We start from the raw sequence: 21,486 nt of genomic DNA, 5'->3' as shown, positions 1-21,486 counted from the left end.
TTTAATAGTACCTCTGTACTTTTACTTTGGATGACATTGTATAAATGATCTAAATTAATGGCATCAAGCATATACTTACCAGCCCCTGTTCTGCTGAGCCTTACACTTGTACATAGAGTTGCCTAAAGGGTATTTCCATTTGTATGTCCCACCTCCATGTAGTGAGACTCACCCATCCTCCCAGTATCCACTTCGTAAATCTAAACATTGTAGCGACTTCTGCTTCTCCTCCCTTCCCAGGCAACATGCTTTACAGTCTTTTACTTTGAGTATCTCTTACCCCTTTCCTTTCCAAACCTACCATTTCCTCTGCATTTCAATCACACGTTACAATTCAATCACGAGATTGCAGACTGTTACCTATAATCTTATTTCCTTCTAGCATATTCCATAGAAATATCTTTTCAAAATCAACATAGGATCTGTTGAAATCTTTCAATGTTTTCCACAATGTTCCTGAAAATTTCAAAGTTCTCATCTTAACCCATACGATAAAAGCCCCTGACCACACTTCTAGCCATATTTCTGATGTTTGTTATACAGTTTTGAAAATACATGTTACCATTTTATCAAGTTAAGATATTTCCCTTATTTTACTAGATAATTTTTTTTTGGTTCGTATGTTTATTTATCATAAAGTGTATTGAATTTTATTGAATGATGTTCCTTTATTATTGATGAGATACTATTGTTTTCTGCTTTAATCTGTTAATGTGATAAAGTCAGTTAATTGGATTTTTAAAAAGTTAAACCAGCTTTGCATTCCTATGTAGGAAAAAAACTTGTCTATGATGTATTATATTTTTTAAATAATTCAGCTTTGGTTTGTCTATATTTTGTTTTGATTTGGATCTGTGTTCATGAGTGAGGTTACTGTATGATTTTTTTTTCTCATATTGTACTTGTCTGGTTGTGGTATCTAGTTCCATTTAGCCTCATGAACAATTCCAGAAGTTGGGACTCTTTTTCATAAAATTCTTTGGAAAGTTTTGAAAATTGGAATTATCTATTTCATTTTTTAAGATTTTATTTATTTGAGAGAGAGAGAGAGTAAGTGAGCGAGAGAGAGAGCACAAGCTAGGGGGAGAGGCAGAGGGAGAAGCAGACTCCCCATTGAGCAGGGAGCCTGATACGGTGCTTGATCCCAGGATCTTGGAATCATGACCTGAGCTAAAGGCAGACACTTAACCGACTGAGCCACCCAGGCACCCCTGGAATTATCTATTTTTTCAAAGTTTGGTTGGAATCACCTATTGCATTAGCTGGGTCTGGAACTTTCTTTGTGGTTGTAGACATGTTTTAAACTTCTCATTCAAATTATGTAATGTTTTATGGAAATAGAAGGGCTTTCTGTTTCTTTTTGAGCCAGGTTTTAAAAGTTACATATATTTTTGTATTATAACATCTCATCTGTATTTTTATGTTTGTTTGTCTGGCATATTAAATAGAATCATCTTACATTAAAATTTTTACTTTATCTGTAATTAACCCATTTTTTATTCCAAATGTGTTCATTTGTGACTTCTATTTTTTTTCCTGGTAATTTCACCAGAGTTTTGTCTGTTTTATTTGTCTTTTTAGAGTACTAACATCTACCTTTTTAAAACTTTTCTGTTGGCTCATCATTTTATATTCCATTAATATTAATTTTACTCTTATCTTTATTATATTCTTCCATATACTTTGGATTTATTCTTATTTTTTTCCTTATGTCTCAGCTTCAGTGCTTAGCTTTGTGAGCTTAATATGTTCATGTTTATTTTTATAACTAACATACCTGGGTTTATATTTGTATCTTATTATGTGATTTCTACTTGTCTAACTTTCTGTTGGGTCCCATTTTTCTCCTTTCACACTTTCATTTGGATTGATTGTTTTCTTCCATTCTATTTATTTTTCTTCTTTGGGTTTGCAATTTATATATTATGTTTCTATGCTTTAATGATTTACAAAGAAACCACTATCTATCAACTTAAAAAGCTCAAATTTATAAAATGATGTTAGGATAAAAACAGGGAACATAACTCATAGATTCATATATAATAAGAGAACAGTGGTCACAACTTTGTGGTGATAAATTAGTAACAGAATAAAATGGAAAATATTCTAGAAAAATAGAATTTATTAAACCTGAGTTAAAAATAATTTGCATATATTTATTTCCATTAAAAAATTGAACAGTAGTTAAAATTTACATATCAAAATATCAGCAGGTTCAAATGATTTTCTGAAAGCAATGTCTCTGTCATACACATATTATTCTTAAGAATTAAATATATGAAAAGTTTTCCCAACATTTTGTTACATTGGTATAATCTTTTTTTTATTATGTTATGTTAGTCACCATACAGTAGTTCAGTAGTTTTTGATGTATTGTTCCATGATTCATTGTTTGTGTGTAACACCTAAGTGCTCATTGTAATACCCATCACTGGGCCATCCCATCCCCCCACCCCCGCCCCTCTGAAACCCTCAGTCTGTTTCTTGGAGTCCATAGTCTCTTAATATAAAACATTAGAAGAGTATAGTTAAAGAAAGGAAAACTGTGGGGACATTTTAAGTATCCTTAAAAAGTGAGTACATACCCAAAGAGCAATGTATAAGTAACTTAAACTAGTATGACCAAGTTGGATTTAACTCAAGACCCTATGTCTTTTGATTGAAACATTTAATCCATTTACATTCAAAGGAATTATTGATAGGTATGTACTTATTGCCATTTTGTTACTTGTTTTATGGTTGCATTTGTAGTTCTTCTCAGTTCCTTTTTTCCCTTGCTCTCTTCTTTCATGATTAGTTGGCTTTCTTTAGTGATACACTTGGATTCCTTTCTCTTTAGTTTTTGCATATCTATTACTGGCTTTTGATTTGTGGTTACTATTATGTTTGTATATAACATCTGCATATAGCAGTCTATCTTAAGTTGATGGTTGCTTAGGTTTGAACCCATTCTTTACTCCTCTCCCCCTCTTGTTTTAAGTATATGGTGTCATACTTTACATCCTTTTCTGTGAGTCCCTTGACTTATTTTTACAGATATACTTATTTTTACTGCTTTTGTGCTTCCTATTTTTCTTACTCTTACTTATGGTCTTTCCTTTCCACTTAGAGTCCCCTTTCATATTTCTTGTAGGGCTGGGTTCCACTCAGAATCCCTTTTCATATTTCTTGTAGGGTTGGTTTAGTATCCATAAATTCCTTTAGCTTTCGTTTGTCTGGGAAACTATCTCTCCCTCTATTCTTAATGGCAGCTTTGCTTGATAGAATATTCTTTCTATTATTTATTTATTTATTTATTTATTTTTATTTATTGGTGCAAAATGGTGTTTATTAAAGTATGGGGACAGGGCCCGTGGGCAGAAAGAGCTGCTGCTCTGGGGTTGTGAGCGGTGGCTGATTATATACTATGGGGTTGGGGGAGGTAAAGAAAAAGGGAGGTTTCTGAAAGAACTTTCATATGCTAAAGAAGACTCACAGGATCCTGGAGGCCTTGCCATTGTCAAGTTAAGGTTGTTTACCCCTTTAGTAAGGCATTAACATGAAGATAGTTGGGAACTTCCTGGAGGAACATTACACTCTGCCCACTTCAAGTATCTGTCAATGGGCTGCAGGTTATAAAGTCTTTAACTGTATCTACATTTCCTTCTGGAAGCTAGGTTATTGATGATAGTATCAAATGCTTTGTTCTTGTAGATTGCTAAGACATTTGTAAACTGAGGGAGACTCTATGAGTTAGTTTTTCCTTTAGGGCAGCCAGAAGTGCCTGAGGAATGTCACATATATATCCCATGGGGGAGCAGGTTGTGGGGTGTCAGCTTCTGCTTTGTCCTCAGCTTGCCTTCTGTTACCTCATCATTCCCTCCTGAACAATTTGACCCTTAAATCTTTAAGGTTGTTGAAGGTGGAAGGTCTCATCTTCTGTAATGTCTTCCTGCTGAACAGGGGCGTAGAGATGTCCCTACCTATGGGTCAATATTGGTCAGTTGGGGAATGTATAGGGGAGTTACAAAAGGGGGAGGCAGCTGAATCCAACGCGGTCAACATCGAACCTCCTTGAGTAGAAAGGATCATCTGTTAGCTGGAAGTTATGGCAGTGAAGAAGTCTTGACACTGACACACTGGTGGGGAAATCTGGAGTAGGTGGTGTTAGGTCCAGGAGGTGCTCTTCTTGCTCCTTGACAGTGAAGGGAGGAGCCATGATGCCTGAGATACAATTTTCCACCGAAGCTCAGAGTCCAGATGTAAGACTCAAAGCCCCACATTCGGGCACCATATGATGGGGTTTTGGGATATAGGCGAGGTTCAATGGGGTGGAGTCTGGAGCCAATGACTAAGAAAGAATTCTTGAGATATCTTTGGTGCAAAATGGTGGCTTATTAAAGCACCGGGGCAGGACCCGTGGGCAGAAAGAGCTGCTGCCTAGAATATTCTTTCTTTTTAAAGATTTTATTTATTTGTTAGAGAGAGCACAAGCAGGGGAAGCAGCAGGTAGAGGGAGAGGGAGAAACAGGCTCCCCGCTGAGCAAGGAGCCCCATGCAGGGCTCCATCCCAGGACCCTGAGATCATGACCTGAGCTGAAGGGAGATGCTCAACGATAGAATACTCTTGATTGCAGGTTTTTTTCTTTCAGCAGTTTGAATGTATCATGCCATTATCTTCTGGCCTGCAAAGTTTCTGCTGAAAAATCAGCTGATAGCCATATGGGGTTTCCTTTGTATGTAACTGTGTTCTTTTCTCTTACTGCTTTTAAAAAACTGTCCTAATCATTGCTTTTTGCCATTTTAATTATTATGTGTCTTGGTGTTGACCTCCTTAGATTGATTTTGTTGGGAGCTTTCTGTACCTCCTGGATCTGGATTTCTGTTTCCTTCCCCAGATTAGGGAAGTTTTCAGCTATTATTTCTTCAAATAAATTTTCTGCCCTATTTTCTCTCTTTTCTTCTGGAGTCCCTGTAATGTGAATGTTATTAGGCTTGATGGTGTTGCTGAGCCCCTGAGTCTATTTTTGTTTTTTATTCGTTTTTCTCTCTCTTCTTTAGCTTGATTGCTTTCCTCCTCCAGGTCACTAATCTGTTCTTTTGCTCCTTCTAGTCTACTTCCTAATTCCATCTAGTGTATTTTTAATTTCACTTATTGAGTTTTTCATCTCTCATTGGTCCTTTTTTATAATTTCTATCTCTTTATGTCTCACTCAGGTCCTCCACTCTTCTCTCAAGTCCAGTGAGTATCTTTATAACCATTACTTTAAATTCTCTATCAGGCATATTACTTACCTTCATTTCTTTTAGTTCTCTGGCTGTAATTTTGTCCTGTTCTTTCATTTGGGACCTAGTCCTCTCTCTCCTCATTTTTTAACTCTCTGTGTCTGTTTGTATGTGTTAGGAAAGTCAGCTATGTCTCCTGCTCTTGGAAGTATTAGCCTCATGAAGAAGATGTCCTGTAATTTCCTGCAGTAAAATGTACTCTGTCACTAGAACCTGGTGCTTGCAGTGTCTTCCATGTATGTTTTGTGCACCCTACTGTTGTGGTTGAGCTAATTTGCTTTCAGTCTGGTCATCTACAATGGCTCTCTTTGTCTGTTGTTGGTAGGCTTTGGTCCCTATGTTGTTAGTATAAGCCAGTCTGGGGTCATGCTAGACTTAAGTTGAGTCAGACCATTTCCCACAAATGCAGTAGTGTGGAATTGTAGGGTGCTTTCCCTGTGTTGCCCCCTGGGAAGCTCTTGTTGGTGGGTGGGGTCTGCCCTCAGACCAGATGACCGCCTCTAGCTCATTGCAGGGGCTGCTGTCAGGCTGGTTTGTATGGGTATCTCCCTCTCTCCCCAAGGCAGGAGAAACTTTGGAGTGGTCCTGGCCCCCATCAGGGCTTGCACCCTGCCAGGCTTGTGGCACCACTTTGGATGAGCTCTGGCCAAGGGCATACTGGAGGGGGAGGTCCACAGGAGAGCACCAGTGCAGGGCACACTGTGCCAGCAAGGTGCGAGGGTCTGATCTGGCAGGAGACCTGCAAACAAGGCCTCGCTGGAGGAGCCAGATCACAGAAGTGTGTGTGGCAGGGTGTGCTGTTGGTAAGTTAGGTGGAGAGTATTTGTGTTGTACTGGTTCCTGCAGTTGTCTGTATATGTAGGCTGGGTGTGGGGGGGCAAGGGAGGGAAATGGTGCCTGCCAGGTCTTTTGTTCTTGGAGAAGTCTCCCAATGATCCCTACTCCTCCAGCACATGCTTTGAGATTAATAAACAAATCTTACAAGTCCATTTGGCTTCCAGCTGTGTCTCTGCCCTTCCTACCCTCTTTGATGTGGACTTTACATTTAGCTGTGGAGAATCTGTTCTCTCAATCTTTGGTTTGTTTTCTGGGTATTTGCACTGATGTGGGTGTTATCTACTTGTATCTGTGGGATGAAGTAAGAATAGGATCTTCTTACTCTGCCATCTTCCCCAGAAGCCTTGAACAAGGAATTCTTACACCCAGAATTTATAAAGAACTTCTAGAAGTTAATAAAAACAGATAGTCCAATGGTATAAAAAAAAAAAAACAAACGTAGCAGGAGCTTCACAAAAGAGGATATTCAAATGCCAGTGAACATATGAAAAGATCATTTATTTCATAAGCCATTAAGAAAATGAAAAGTCAAAATTGCACAACCAAATTTGCTTAAGTAAAAAAGACGGAAAATACTAAGTATTTACTCATATATGGAGCAATTGGAATTCTCTGGTGCTGTGGTGGGAGTATAAATCAGTACATTTGGTTTGTGAAATTGGCAGTGTGTACTAAAACTAAAACATCCATTCCTCTGATCCTGTATTTGTATTTGTAGGTATATGCCCAACAGAAGTAAGTACAAATTTTCACCTAAGGACATGTACATGAATTTTCATAGCAGTACTTTTGATAAAAGCAAAGAAATGGAAACTACCCAAATGTCTTCCAAACATAGGATGGATAACTAAATTGTTGTAAGAAATGGATAAATTGTGGAATTTTGTACAGCAATGAGATTGAACCATTTACAACAATTAAAGAAACTAGATAGCAAAGATATACTGTATGATTCATTTATAAAGATACAAAGCCAGGGAAACCTAATTTATGCTCTTGTCAGGTGATGGTTATCTTGGATGAAATGGGTCAGGTTAGTGAAAGGAAGGGAACATAAGCATGCCTCCTGGGATGGTGTAATGTTTTCTTTCTTGATCCATGTGTTATTTATATGAGTTTGTTCAGTTTGTAAAAATTCATTGAGTTTATGCTTATGATTTGTGTACTTTACTGTATTATTCTTCTATAAATATTAAAAAACACCTCTTTGTGGTAATCTACCTAATATCTATGTGATTTGAAGCAGGAAGTCTTTTCAACGTACCACTTCTGCTATATTACCAAAGGCTATATTACCCCTGGGGCACCTTTCTTCATGTTGGCTTATTCCAGCTCTTTGGGACAAAGAACAGAATATATTTGTTGTTTCTAAACTTGGCTGTGTATCAGAAAACCTTAGGGGAGTTTTAATAAAATATAGATTTACATTCTTGGGTAGACCTGGGAAACTATAATTAAAAAAAACAAACTTTTTCAGGAAAACTTCATATACATACAGGTTTGGAGACCTAGGTTAAGCTACTCTAAAGAGTCCCAGAGGGATTCATGAGGCATAATGTTAATTTATAATTACACCGACAAAGATCTGACCTTGGTTATTTCATGCCTTTTTTGCTGATGGAATTTATATTAAATAGATAAAACTTAACTTGTTTTGCTAGCATCATCCTAATAAGTCAGATCCTTTTTTTTTAGAAAAAAATTTCAAGTTATAATCAAATTAAGTTGCTAATCTCTTCAAACCATGGCTCCTACATCTGTAATTGGAGGATAATACCTATCTTATATAGTTGTTTTAAGGATTAAATGGAGAATACAGTCGATCACTTAGTGTAGATAGTGTATGGTACATAATAAATTTGTTGAATGAATTTCAAGGATCTCTGTAAAAGTGGCATTTCTCAGTCAAGTCAGAGCTCTTTTTTCAAATAGTGCTATAATTAGAATACCAAAATGATACAGCTGCCCACTGGCACTAGGCACATCTTTAAGCTGTTTATTCCAGCCATGGTACTATGGTAATGAATTTATGCTCATCAGCCATGATCTCTTCATGTTCCTGTTTTGGATCATCATCACACTTTTGTAAAATGCCTGGCATTTTAGTGTTAGGGGGAAATTCCAGAGTCTATGGACATGAGCAGAACCAGTCTTTTCAAGTGTAAAATTAAATCTCCTCTCCATTCTTTCTTAGCATCATGATTTAACCAATGAGCCAATCAGCCACAGGGAATTAATTTAACAACTATCATGTAATTGGTATGAAATGCTCCACTAATTCAGAAGACCAGTTTGGTCACATATCCTTAATTTTTTCAATTAATCACTTCAGTACCCAACCTCCTTATTTATCAGGAAACCTAGAATCTTCCTCCTGGGGTTTCCCCTTACCCTGAATTTACCTAAGAACTTCAGAGTCTCACACAGCCACAAAGCAGTTCATATTTTTGCACCAACAAGAAGGAATCTTAGGGTCTTACTAGTCTAAGGCCATGGCATCTGTTGCTGTATGGTGGGCTTGACTTTTGAGTTTAGTCCTGCTGTTGTGGAATTAATATGGAATCACTGGTCTCATGACACCTACATAATCCAGAATCCTGCAGAGTCTATTGTGTTTCTTGAAGATGGGTAATCCTTTAGTGCTAAGCTGCTCTCATGGTTCCTGGTAGTGCTGAGACAAGATCAGTTAGGTATTTTGGTCACTTCAGAGATCCAAAGCCACTGTTTTCTTTCCCTACTGAGGGATCAACTCTTTAACTCCAGAATATCTGCTCTTATTTCTTTTCTCCAGACTATGGTTCTACTCACTCAGCCTTCTAAATAAGACTAACTTTTATGACTTCAGGAGTTTATCTCTATACTTTCTATATACTTTCTGTATTCATCTTCTAATAGCCATGACATTCAAGGAGGGGGATCTGTCTTGCTGCTTCACCATACTTTATAATCTGTGGCTTGCCTTCCATATGCCCATGTCCTGCCCAAACCTATCTCTTCTCAAAATGGTAGACAGTGGAAATATTCTCTACATTCCTGATAAAACCACATTATTCACTCAGGGGATCATGTCTTTGTTCCCTGCAAGATACACATGGAATTATATTCTCCATAATCAGTACATTTATACCTGGGAATTCCAACCTAAATTGTACTGCCAATGGGAGAATATTAACTTTACAGTTAGATTGGTTTAGTATCACTGGTATTACCTTTAGCACTACATTGGTATTAACTTTCTAGAAATGGAAACTCTTGGACCTCATTCCCAGATTATATACTGAGTTAGAAAGTTTGGGGATGAATAGAAGTAATCTACTTCAACCAGTTCTCTGGGAGATTGTGATCAAGGATAGAGTTTGGGTGTTGGGGGAGATCATCAAAAAGACGTGACTGCTGGTTGACTTGTGAGTGGGACCTGGGCACTTGGAGGCTCCTCACCTCCTCTCCTGTACTTGGAATATGGGTTCTGCTTGTGTTTCCTGTTCCTAGAAGTTGCTCCAAGGACATAGTTTTGAGATAGTAATGTGGTGTTAAGAATACCTACATCGTACACATGACTAAACGTAGTTAAGACCTCTATACAAACTTTTAAGGTTTGGCGGGTGGATACAAGAATGCATTCATCTTGTTGCAACCCAAGATAACCTTGTATGTAAGTCCCATTTACTTTCTAAAAGTACCACCTACCAACCTGGAGTTGGTTTCTGCCTCTTTCTTGGTTTCTCTCTGCCCTCCGCTTTCAGAGACAATTTCAGATTGTACCCTGAAAACTCCCCTGGGGCTTGCAAACCAACACCGGGAACTGCTGGTCTAGACAGAAACATACTTTATGATTGTTTTTCAAATGGGAGGTGAAGAGCTAACTTCTATGTTCTTGCTGATGTCTTCTGAGTGTCAGCAGTTCTTCAAACATGAACACACAGAGACATCTCCTCTAGAATAAATAACAGTTGGTAGAAAATGTGTGGTATAAACAGGCTTTTCTTGGAGTTTAAAAAAAGATCTGTTCCTGTTGGTGGTCCTGAATTGAAGGCTCAGTGTTCTATATCTGGGATACAGGAGGAAGCACTGAAGAAACCCAGGGAACTCACTATGTTGTTCCTTAGATTCCCCAGGTGCCTTAGGCTGTCTGCCTTCATCTTTATAGATTTCAGCACTTCCTTTGCTTGTTTGTTGTGTTACATCTACAGTGTTTTTGTTGTAAGAGGACAGAAATGGGAGGAATGGAGCTATTACATCTTGGCAGAACTAGAAATCTTGTGAAGCTCTGGATGGTCAAGTCACCATGACCTTGTTGTAGTGTTTCATGTCTTTTCCAATGTAGATATATTTTTGTTAATGGGATTAGGAACGGATATTTTGATATATGCTGAGATAATTTCAGTTCAGATATAGTATATGATATTATTAGGCAATAGGAATAATAAATTTTTAAGAACTTTGTACTTGTACCCCGTGATCTCTTGTCAAAGAATGTGTTCCACCTGGGAAAATGTATCATAAGAACAGAACAAAGAGAGCCCCAAAGAAACAGTGACAGTGGCAGATTTTACTTCATCTAGGTGACAAACTCATGGCAAGTTTACACATCTTATATATGTACCCTATCCATCTAACTCAGAAATAGAATTTCAAGATTTGGAAAATGTTGGGAAGTACATTCTGCAATGCGGTGTGCTTTTGCCACTGTCATCATTTCTCAGAAATGAGAAAGAGCTTGAGGAGCACTTTTATATTTCCAGGTCTTAGTTTGCACTTGAATTGCATGGTTGGCATGAATTCAATCAGGAAGAGATTTACCTGCAACAGATAAGAGCTAAAAAGGAGCATGTGTCCGAGCTCAATTAGAGTGTGATAGTTGCATCATTTAAATTACAAAAGATAAACTTTCATTAAATGTTTTCAGAAAACTATTTGAGAATGTAAATACGTATTCATTTTTATGATACCTATGTACAAATCTGTTCATATCACTCATCAACCACTTTTCTTGTTTATTTCCTAAATACTCATTTATTCTTCCATTACTTACATGATTTAAATTAACCAAGCTGGTTGTGGGATTATATTGTGGGTTCTGTTGTAAATAATGTACTTAACCCTAAGCATTATTACAACAACTTGTGTGAACTCTGTGGTTTACTGCTTTCTAGTCCTTTTGCATAATGTAGTATAAGCTTTAAAAAACACATCTACTTAGATATCTATGACAAAATGTTTCTAAAATGCTATATACTCTGTTTAATTAAGGTTAATTTCTTTCTTTCTCTTTGATGTTCATATGCTCATTCTCTAGAGTCTATTTCTCTGTTCATCTGTCACATTTTTAGGGTACTGTGAGATATCTAGAAAATTTAAAATTTGGCATGCGTACTTTGATATTTATTTAAACAAGAAAAATCCATTGTTCAAGTTTTTGTTTTACGGGGGGTGTTTTAAAACACAGTTTTGTCTAATTTTAGATTTTATGAATATAATATCTCAAGTGAGGAGTAGTAGGTATAATTAACAGTCACTTATTAAATGTTGTTAAAACCTTTTTTTGTGTTATACTGTAGTACTCGATCTTTCCAGTAATGATGAGTGATAACATTCATGGAGCATGGCCATGGAATGCTCACCCAAGGCTTGGTGTGCAGGGTTTTTATTGGGGATCAGTTATGTAGGCAAGGCTGCCTGCTTGCCTGCCTGATCTTAGCATCCAGCCCTATTAAGGGGTCAAGCTGGTATTGCATAGTTCAAGGTCCATAATGTAAATAGTACTGTTAGTATAGACTATCTAGGGTGGCCCACATTTCCCAGGTAAACAAAAATACTCTTACCAGGCAGGATATTCCAAGAGCAAAGACGTTACCTTCTAGGAGCTGGGTAAGGGACAAAGCTTTCTTTGGATTATTAAGGGTTTAGACAACCTAGATTTGCTGAATTTATCCTTTGTTACACAGTTTTATGTTGAAAATTAAATACTTTAGCGACTGTGTAGCAAATCCTTTTGCAGGTCATGTAGTTTTCCATTTTTTTTTTTAAATAATTGTGAGCTGATAAATCATTAAAACCATTTTGGATGATGATCATGTAACAAATATTTTTGTAAGTCATGTGGTTTCTATTTTTTTTCTTTTAAACAATTTAAATATTTGTGAGCACATAGATCATTAAAACTGTTTGTAAAACCAGTATGTGGTTTCCAGCATTCAACTCTTTCTTTTCACTTTAATTTTTATGTATGTAAGATTTTACATATTTATTTATGAAATATGAAATATCAGAATAGAACTGGTCTTGAACATGTTTTATCTAACAATGGATGACACTCACCAAATTGATACATGGACTAATTTTTAAAGTCTCATTCATCTCTTCAAAAGTGCATGTCCAATATAATTTTAACTTTATATGTATTAATGTTTATTAAGAATTTTATTACAATCATATAGTAGTAGTATAATTACAATGATAATTTCAGAGTATTTTTAACCCTTAGAATATTATGGCCATAGTAAATAACAAAATAAATTTCAGTTACAAATAAGCATGATAGAATCATTAGCAAAATATTTTCAGGTTTAAAGTTATAATGGGTAAATTTTGTGTTGGAAGTGGAATGAAAATATTAATGCAAGGAGGAAAATGAATAATTAAAATCTTTGTTGTAAGTCTGTATAATTTTTAAATGGATGACAGTGGGTATCATGTTATGACACTATTTAGATTACATTAGATACATTTAAAAGAGGTATATAACAATGTTACTTTAAAATATACATAATTATAATATGCCATAAATTTGGAAGACACTTCTCTATAAGTCTCAGATTTCTACTGTCTAGGCATTACAAGCCAAGTGCTCCATACCTATTTTTCAGAGATGTTTGTATAAGCAGATGGCGTGGAAAGTTGGAGCCAGTGACTCTGGCACAAATTTATTTAAATTCCCTGCATTAAAGATGGAGACACCTTCCTACTTTCCCCAGAGATACTTGCTTATATTCCAGGGTAATAAGGACAAGGCCTCTCTCCAGAGGAGATTGTGGGCAGATTTTCTAATTGTCCTGATAGAAGATCAGAGTCTCCAAATCCAGGGGTTTCCCTCCTGTAATGCATCCCCAATGTGTGTGCAGGCAATACCCAGCCCTAGTCACATCACCATGTAGAAACTGGGGCTCAGGATCAATGGCACGATGGTACTATTGCTGAAAGTAATAAACTGTCTACATCCATTTGGACTCCTTGTTTCCTTACTGACTGAATTTGTGGTAGTGTGACAAGCCAACCTTGCAGCTGCAACCATAGCCCTGCTTAGGTACTGCTTGACTACTTGTCAGTGACACACTTTGCAAATAATTAAACATATGAAACAATTCAGAAGTGAACTTAAACATCAAAACCCAAGGCTTTTTCTTTAGCTCCTCTGAGAGTGTTTGGCATATATTGGGCACTAAAATATATTTACTAAATGGATGAGTGGAAAAATAAATAATTGAATTCATGAATGTAAAATTTTCTAATCCATTTTACTTCCAGACTGCTGTGGGCTGGAAAGGATGCTAAATATGTTGATTATGTCTAAGGGAAGAGGTAATTTAAGAATTTAGTTTCACTCATTTATACATTTCTTTAAAAATATGTATTCAATTCCTACTCTATTTAATGGGTACTGGAAAGCAAAAGGGAATAAGAGGCAATCTTTTTTTTCAAGGAAGTCTAGTGAAAAAATGCACAAATACAATGCAATATTATTTGTTCAAATGAAGGAATATGCACAATATCAGGTGACTACAGAGTTTAGAATGTTTTCTTTTGTCTGAGGGACTTCCCCAAAGAGGTGATACTTTGAACTGACTCTTGAATTAGAGGTAGGAGTCTGTTAGGATGCGTGTGCTTATAAGAAGAGCAAAGGAGTGAGATAGTCAAGATATTAGTAGAGATGTGGCATATATAATTTAATTCTAAGTGAAGAACTAAATCATTTTCAATATATTAAAAATACTACACCAAACCTCTGAGGAATATATGGAATCACTGTATTGTATACCTGAAACTAACATAATACCATATGTTAACTACATTGGAATTAAAATTTAAAAAATAACACCAGTAATAATAACCAAATTATGATGGATTGACTTGAAATCTGAAACTGTCAAAAATAATCATTGTTTTTGATTTTTTGATAATCCATTTTTTGATAAAGCATTGAGGAGGTCAACCTCCAAGCTTTGGGTTTGACGACCTGTTTCCTAAACTGAATGTGTTAATGGCCTTCCATACATCGTTTTTTGCCTTTTGAGAAGTTTTACAGGGGAACTTAGGTTCCCTTGGAAAGAGCTCAGAGTTAAGAAGCAGTCAGCTGAATGAAATACATTCTAAGTCAAATGTGGACACTTTGGTAGAGCCAAAATAGATGAGTAGCTCTGAGCTAAGTATTGTTAATTCCTATAATGCCACCCAGATCCTTATATTTAGCTTTGAGTTATTGATCTAAAACATTGTGCTAAGTCAGACTTTATAACGCAAAATTTTGAGAATGGAAGATACTTGAGACAAGAAATATTACCTTAGACCTCTGGGTTTGTGTTAGATTTTGTTAGAATGACATTTTTCATAACATTTTTCAAGGGCTCAGTAATGGCATTTTATGTAGCATTTAATTATGATTCTCTGTAAAGACTTTAAGGTTACCTTTTTTTTTAAAAAAAATTTGAGTTTAACAAAATAGTTATGTTGCATTCTGGCATCCTGACCTTTTAAAAACATGCCATTTCATTATGTTTCAGATATGTAAGTGATGTGCTCTTTTATAGCTTTGCCCAAGGGAGAACTCATAATGAAGACAAGAGCCAGCTAGAGCTCATACCCTTTGAATCTCTGACATTCTCCTTTCCAGGTAAACTATACCTGTCAACAGAGGGGAGGCTTTCTAGTTCCTGGTACCTGATATAATTATGTATGCTGTTGTATAGAAGAGAGGCAAAAATAAACTGTGTAGGGTACAGGAAAAGTTGAATCAGATCTGGTTCAGTGTTTGTCCCTTTCCTATGGCTTCCTGAAGTGTCTTTTGACAGATGCACTTCACAGTGATCTCCTCCGTCTCTGACCCAACCGAGGCCTATATTGTCTATATAATATGTTTTGGCACTTAATCATTTACTGTCCTGTAATATAAATATTTATGTGTATGACTTGTGTCTCTAATTAGGCCACAAGACTTTAGTGGGAAAGAATTTTGCCTTCTATTTTTTGGTATCCTCTTTAACTCTTAATATTCAGCATGTAGCAGATGCTCTATAAATTTTTATTTGATTAAACCTAGCTTATCATCTTTAATGTATGGTAGCCGAAGAACCATGGAAGTATCACTCACCTGGGGATGCTAACTGGTCATGCTAGTGAGCCAGCTGGATTCCCTGCCCGACCGTCCCACCCCTTCTTTCCTCCTTTCAGTGTGCTGTACTGTTTGCACTGTTCCCTTGTATACTGTTGAACCATGGGACATACTCTGGGAGAGAACAAAATGTCCTCTTTTCCTTTAGACAAACTCAAAAGTGATGAAAAGTATATCGTAAAACATTACCAGTTGTTCAGGTTATATGAGGCAAATGAGATACATTTCAAATGCCAGGTAAGAAGAGCTCTATCAGTAAAACATTGCTGGTAACAATGAAATTATCACCAAAGTATTAAAAGTATAAGGTTTAAGTCCTAGGGCAGAAGAAGAAAAGGGCTTAAATTGGAAATAGGGATAAAGAGAGTTGGTCTGTGGTTGGACAGGGAAAATGGGGAAGATATTGAGGAGGAGGTCCGCAGGGAGCATTTAGACTCGACAACGCAAAAATCCAGGTTAAATCTGACATAGGTTCCCTCTACTTGTAAAGCTTAGGGGAGAACTGTCTCAAGTAGCTAAAGATGATTTAGTTCTTTGACTCTGCTCTCTAAGGAATCAAGCTCTAAGAATACCACGTGCAAGTGGGCATGACTAAATTTAGATCCTCCACATGTAAGGCAGTGTGTTAGTTAGATTAGGCTAATTGCTGTCACAGATAGACCCAATCTGTACAGTGGCTCAAGCCAAAAGAGCTTTATTTCTTGCTAAGAGTACTAAGCGTTTGCCTGGGTTGGCATGGTGGTCTTCCTCCATGTTGCTATCTAGGGTCCTGGTTGATGGGGGCTCTGCCATCTTTAATATGTAGCCTCCAAGGTCTCTACATGGTTGAAATATATCATCCGTATTTCAGCCAGCCCTAAGGGGAAAAAGGCAGAGGGGAACAACTGTGGGATGTTTTAGGGTCAGGTCTTGCCGGGCCATATATTTCCATTGACATTTATTCCAATGTCTAGAACTCAGTACATGGTCACACCTAAATGCTTGTATTTAAGGAGCTGGAGAATTCAGGGAAAGTGATGGGGGAGGCATACCTGCTCAGGGAAAAAAGGATGAGAATCCTGGATGAGAATCCAGTTTTGTTTTATTGGTTGTACCTGAAACACTGTGTGTGTGTTGAGGTATGTGTGTAGTTATGTCAGGTACGATTACGCATAGATGCATCTTATAAACATCTCTGGGCCGGAGGCATGTGAACCATGCCAAAGTGACTTTCCCTGATTCATAAAGACTATTGTTTATTTGACTTAAAGTCATTTTCCTGACTATAAAAAAACTTGGTCCCCAGAGCTTTATTGATTAAGGTGCCCTTATGGTGGCATCTTAATAGCACATCTTACACTTGATGCCTTTGATAATCTTTTTAAAATTAGAAAATGCTCATTGAAATTTATTCAAGGTGAGATTTTTTGGTGTTTCAGTGAAGAATTATATAGAATGTGAATAATTTAGTGCTAAACTAATCAAATTTTGCATTACATAGTCTATAAAATATAAAAGCCTTCCAGTGCCTTTCTGAAACTTTAATGGATTTGTACATTTCAGTTTTTTTTTTTACTTGGTAGTGTGCTAGCACCATTGCCAAAGATTACTCCACAGGAACAGCTGTGGGCAATAGCATTAACATAACCTGTTAATGAATTAGTCTATAATATTCTGAAGTGTTCTTCCTTTCTTTTAATACTTCCCTAACATTCAAAGGGAATCGCTAACATGATTTCTACCTAGTTCAATGACAAATGTTTGTGTAACTTCATTTGGCAACAGTTTATAAAATATCAGAAATTTGATAGGAACTGTGGTAACACTGGAGAGATGAAATTACGTGCCACATAGTGGGTGCTAAAACTATTTGTCGACAAGTGAATGAAAATATCCAAGATCCTATCACCCCTCTTTTGATCTAATGTATCACCTCTTATCTGAATAATGAATTATTCATTGAAACACCTACCTATCAGGAATGCTGTCCCTGTACTGGCACGACCACCAAACTTACTGAGTCGTAGACCCATTGTAGGCTGTGACTGACTTGGCTGAACTGTTAAAAGTCAGTTCTGAATCAAGGTAGAGTCTGAAAGCAGATATTTTATTTTGAATTATATGTTTTATTTGTTTATTAGTTATGTCTTAATTAAATAATTATAGCCTTGCTCCCACGTGTTATATAGTTTGCCAGTTTATGCTACAGCAGGCAGACTAAACCACAGTGTAATAAAACATGGGTGTCTGAATTGGAAAACTACAAGACTTATATATCAGATCTTAGAACAAGTAGGATAGGATTTCATAGTCAGTCAACTTTTCCTCTGATTATAGACACCTGGCTTCAGTCATTTGCTATACTGTCAACACTTGAGTGGTTTTTTTTTACAGGTTATTTTGGGTAACCTGAATCCTTGGCTTGTACAAAATCACCTTACTGTGTTTTAGAATGAAATTCTTAAATCAATACAAAAATAAATTAATTGAGCATTTACTTTATACAAGCCAATTCAACGAAATAATTCAGCTTTATTCAATTCAGTAAACATATTGATTGCTCTCTATTGAAAGACGCTGAGCTGGTTTTGTAAATATTCATATGTAATTGAATTAAGAGATATATCTATAATTAGTGAGCTTTTGGCCTTGTTAAATATTATGATTGTGAAAACTCATCAGTCTGCTTGATATGTATCATCTCTGAAAGAAACCTCCTTGATTGGCATCTGAAAATGCTACTGTGTGTGTGTTTTAAGATCTTATTTATTTATTTGAGAGAGAGAGAGAGAGCACACAGGTGGGGGGAGGGGCAGAGGGAGAAGCTGACTCCTCACTGAGCAGGGAGCCCAACATGGGGCTCCATCCCAGGACCCTGGGATCATGACCTGAGCCGAAGGCAGATGCTTAATGACTGAGCCACCCAGGCGCCCCTGAAAATGCTATTATTGATGCATCAAAATGTAACAGCTGTATTTTATGTTTCCTCTTCTATTCATTTATGATTGGGGAACATGGTCATCTTGAGTTAGAGATGCATGTTTTGTCAGACAGATACATGCGCACACACTCCTTTTAGTTCCTGTTTAGCATGTACCTTAAACTGCCCCTTCTGAGCTAGTTTTGATAGAAAATAGAAAATGAGGTTGGAATATTTGGGCTTCAGAAGAACAATGGACTCAGACAGGTGATATTCCTAGGTTCCAGTGGGAAGAGGCAGAATGTCTGCAAACAAATGGAAGTGTTTTTTGGCGGAGCGACCTTAAGGAGTTTTTTGGTGTCTCCCCTCCTCCCTTCCAGCCCTCTAGCCTAGGCAGAGAGCCATCTTTCCCGGTGCTCTTGGGATTACCTGCTGCCCATGGAAAGTGCCACACAGTCCTATCCTCTGGCAAGGCTTCCACACTTTAGAACTTACTCTTCCCATCAGGCGTTCCAGAAAATCATTACCTATGCTCAGCTTAGCAGGATGTACTCGAGGTCTGTACTCGAGGTCTGTTACTTGTAGGCTTAGTTCCACTTGATTCCAAAATCAGTGAGAACAAAATAAAAGTGTCATGGCCTTTTTTCCTCTCAGTGTGGTTTGGAACATCCACAAAATATCTAACGAGACTGGGGTTGGGGAGGGAACCCCAGCAACTGATGGGCTTGGTTCTATAGTCTCTATTTCTACCACATGGGATGCACACACTGCTAAAGCCATGGCAACTAGTTTCCACTCTAGGTCCTAATGGGACTTGAGACCCTTCTTAGAACTCCAGAATGTGGGATTAGGGGCCCTACTCCTTTGCCTTTCCCTGAACTGGGCTTGGTTTCTGGTCTCCACCGGACTCGACAACCTCTGTTATTGATATATCTGTGTCCCCACACAATGTTCAACACATGATTCTACCACTTGTGTATCAGTATCCAGCTCAGTCTGTTTTCTTGTACTGTCTAGGACTTTATAATTTGTACTAGTGTCCTTTTGCCCCAGTGATTTCATCCTTAGCCTCTATCTTATGCTTGTCTCTGCTTTTCTGCATCTCCCTGACAGGGTATTTCATCATTCCACATGCCCAAGGATGCTTCACCTATGATTGTTTTGCAAGGTCTGCCTTTCCCTTCAACTCACACCATTGCCCACTTCTAGAAGTGTAGATGGAAGGCACTGGCCTTTTGGATGAGGCCGTTTGTTGATATGCTGAGATGTCAGAGAACCAAAGGTAAGCCATATATTCTCAGAGGCCTATTAAGTTTTTTAAAATATAATTTTGGGGCTTCATTTATGTAGTTTTGACCATATGAGCAAATTTAAATCTGCTTCCTGAGAAGAGAATCTGTTTTACTCACTGATTCTTTGACTTATGTAGCTTATTTCCTTTCAGGGATAGAATGACTTGCCTTTAGGCAAAAAGTCAAGTCAGAATTTTCATTTCTTTTTTAATTAATAGACTTCATTTTCAGAGCAATTGTAGATTTACAGAAAAATTGACTAGAAAATACCACATACCACCTCCCTCCCTGGTTTCTCCTATTATTAATATCTTGTAATAATGTGGTGTACTTGTTACAAATGATGAGCTAATATGATACTAAAAATCCATACTTTACTTTAGGGTTAACTCTTTGTGTTGTAGTTAGATTTTTATAGATGCATATAAAATCCATGCATATAAATATCGTGTGCCTACCATTACAGTATCATAAAGAATAATTTCACTGCCCTAAAAATTTATTGTGCTCCAACGATTCATACCTCTTTCTCCTTCCCCCAAGTCCCTAGCCACCACTGATCTTTTACTGTCTCCATAGATTGATATTTTCCAGAATGTCTTATAGTTGGAATCATACAATGTGTCACCTTTGCAGATTGTCATCTTTTGCTTAATAATATGCATTTAAGTTTCCTCCTTAATGTCTTTTTGTGGTTTGATAGCTCATTTTTTTTTTTATTGCTGAATAACATTCTATTATATTAATGTACTCAGTTTATCCATTTACCTACTAAGTACATCTTGGTTGCTTCCAACTTTCAGCTATTATAAAGTTGATATAAATATCTGTGTGTAGATTTTTGTGTTGATAGATGTTTTCAACTCATCTGGGCAAATGTCAAGGACTGTGATTGCTAAATCATATGATAAGAATATGTTTTGAATGATCAGAAGAGTAAGTCTTAAGTGTTGAAGCCCTTGCTAGAGAGGATATGACTATGTGGGACTTCTCCATGAGCACCAATAAATGAGAGTTCCTGTTGCTCCACAACCTCACTAGCTTTGATGTCATTGTTTTGGATTTTAGCCATTCTAATAGTTGTATGTTGGCATCTCATTATGGTTTTAATTTGCATTTCCCTAATGACTTATGATGAACATCTTTTCATATACTTATTTGCTATTGGTATATGGTGGGTGTCTGTTCATATCTTTAGCTTATTTTTAGAATTGAGTTGTCTCCAAAATAGAAGTATTGTCTGATTCATTAATTCTACTACTCATTATATACTTGAAGAAAACAAAAGCACTTATTGTTGAATTTTAAAAGTTCTTTATATATTTTGGATACAAGTTATTTACCCTATGTGTTTTGTAAATATTTTCTCCCAATTTGTTACTTGTATTTTAATTCTTATAGCAGTGTTTTTCACAGAGTAGAAGCTTTTAATAAAGTCCAACTTATTATATTTTTTTATGGATCATACTTTTGGTATGTATCTAAAAACTCATTGCCAGACCCAGGGTTACCTGGATTTTCTCTTATATTATCTTTGAGGAATTTTATAGTTTTGCCCTTTACCCTTAGGTATATGATCCATGTTAGGGTGCTTTTGTTGAAGGGTCTGTCTCTAAATTCATGTTTTTTTTTTTTCTTTTGTTTTTGTTTTTCGCATGTAGATGTCATGTTGTTCCAGGACCAGTTGTTGAAAACATTCTTCTTCTCTATTGAATTACCTTTGCTTATTTGTCAAAAGATCAATTTGACTATATTTGTGTGGGTCTGATCCTGGGCTGTTTATTCTTTTTTTTTTTTTTTTTAATTTT

General features: G+C 36.7%; 1 long non-coding RNA gene across 2 annotated transcripts in view; it reads left to right on the top strand.

Annotated features, from left to right (window-relative positions):
- The window catches only part of LOC116632393, a 103,185-nt gene that overhangs the window by 34,993 nt on the left and 46,706 nt on the right, over positions 1-21,486 (top strand). The window contains exons 2-3 of one of the 2 annotated variants that reach the window (XR_004299407.1): positions 14,907-14,989; positions 19,500-19,668. This is a non-coding gene — a long non-coding RNA (uncharacterized LOC116632393). The remainder of the gene's footprint in view (positions 1-14,906; positions 14,990-19,499; positions 19,669-21,486) is intronic. The other variant, XR_004299406.1, reaches the window with a different exon arrangement.

This window comes from Phoca vitulina, unplaced genomic scaffold, assembly GCF_004348235.1.
Source record: "Phoca vitulina isolate PV1807 unplaced genomic scaffold, GSC_HSeal_1.0 scaffold6, whole genome shotgun sequence".
NCBI lineage: Eukaryota > Metazoa > Chordata > Mammalia > Carnivora > Phocidae > Phoca > Phoca vitulina.
The sequence above is the reverse complement of the archived record's forward strand: the minus strand, read 5'-3'. Positions and strand labels throughout refer to the sequence as shown.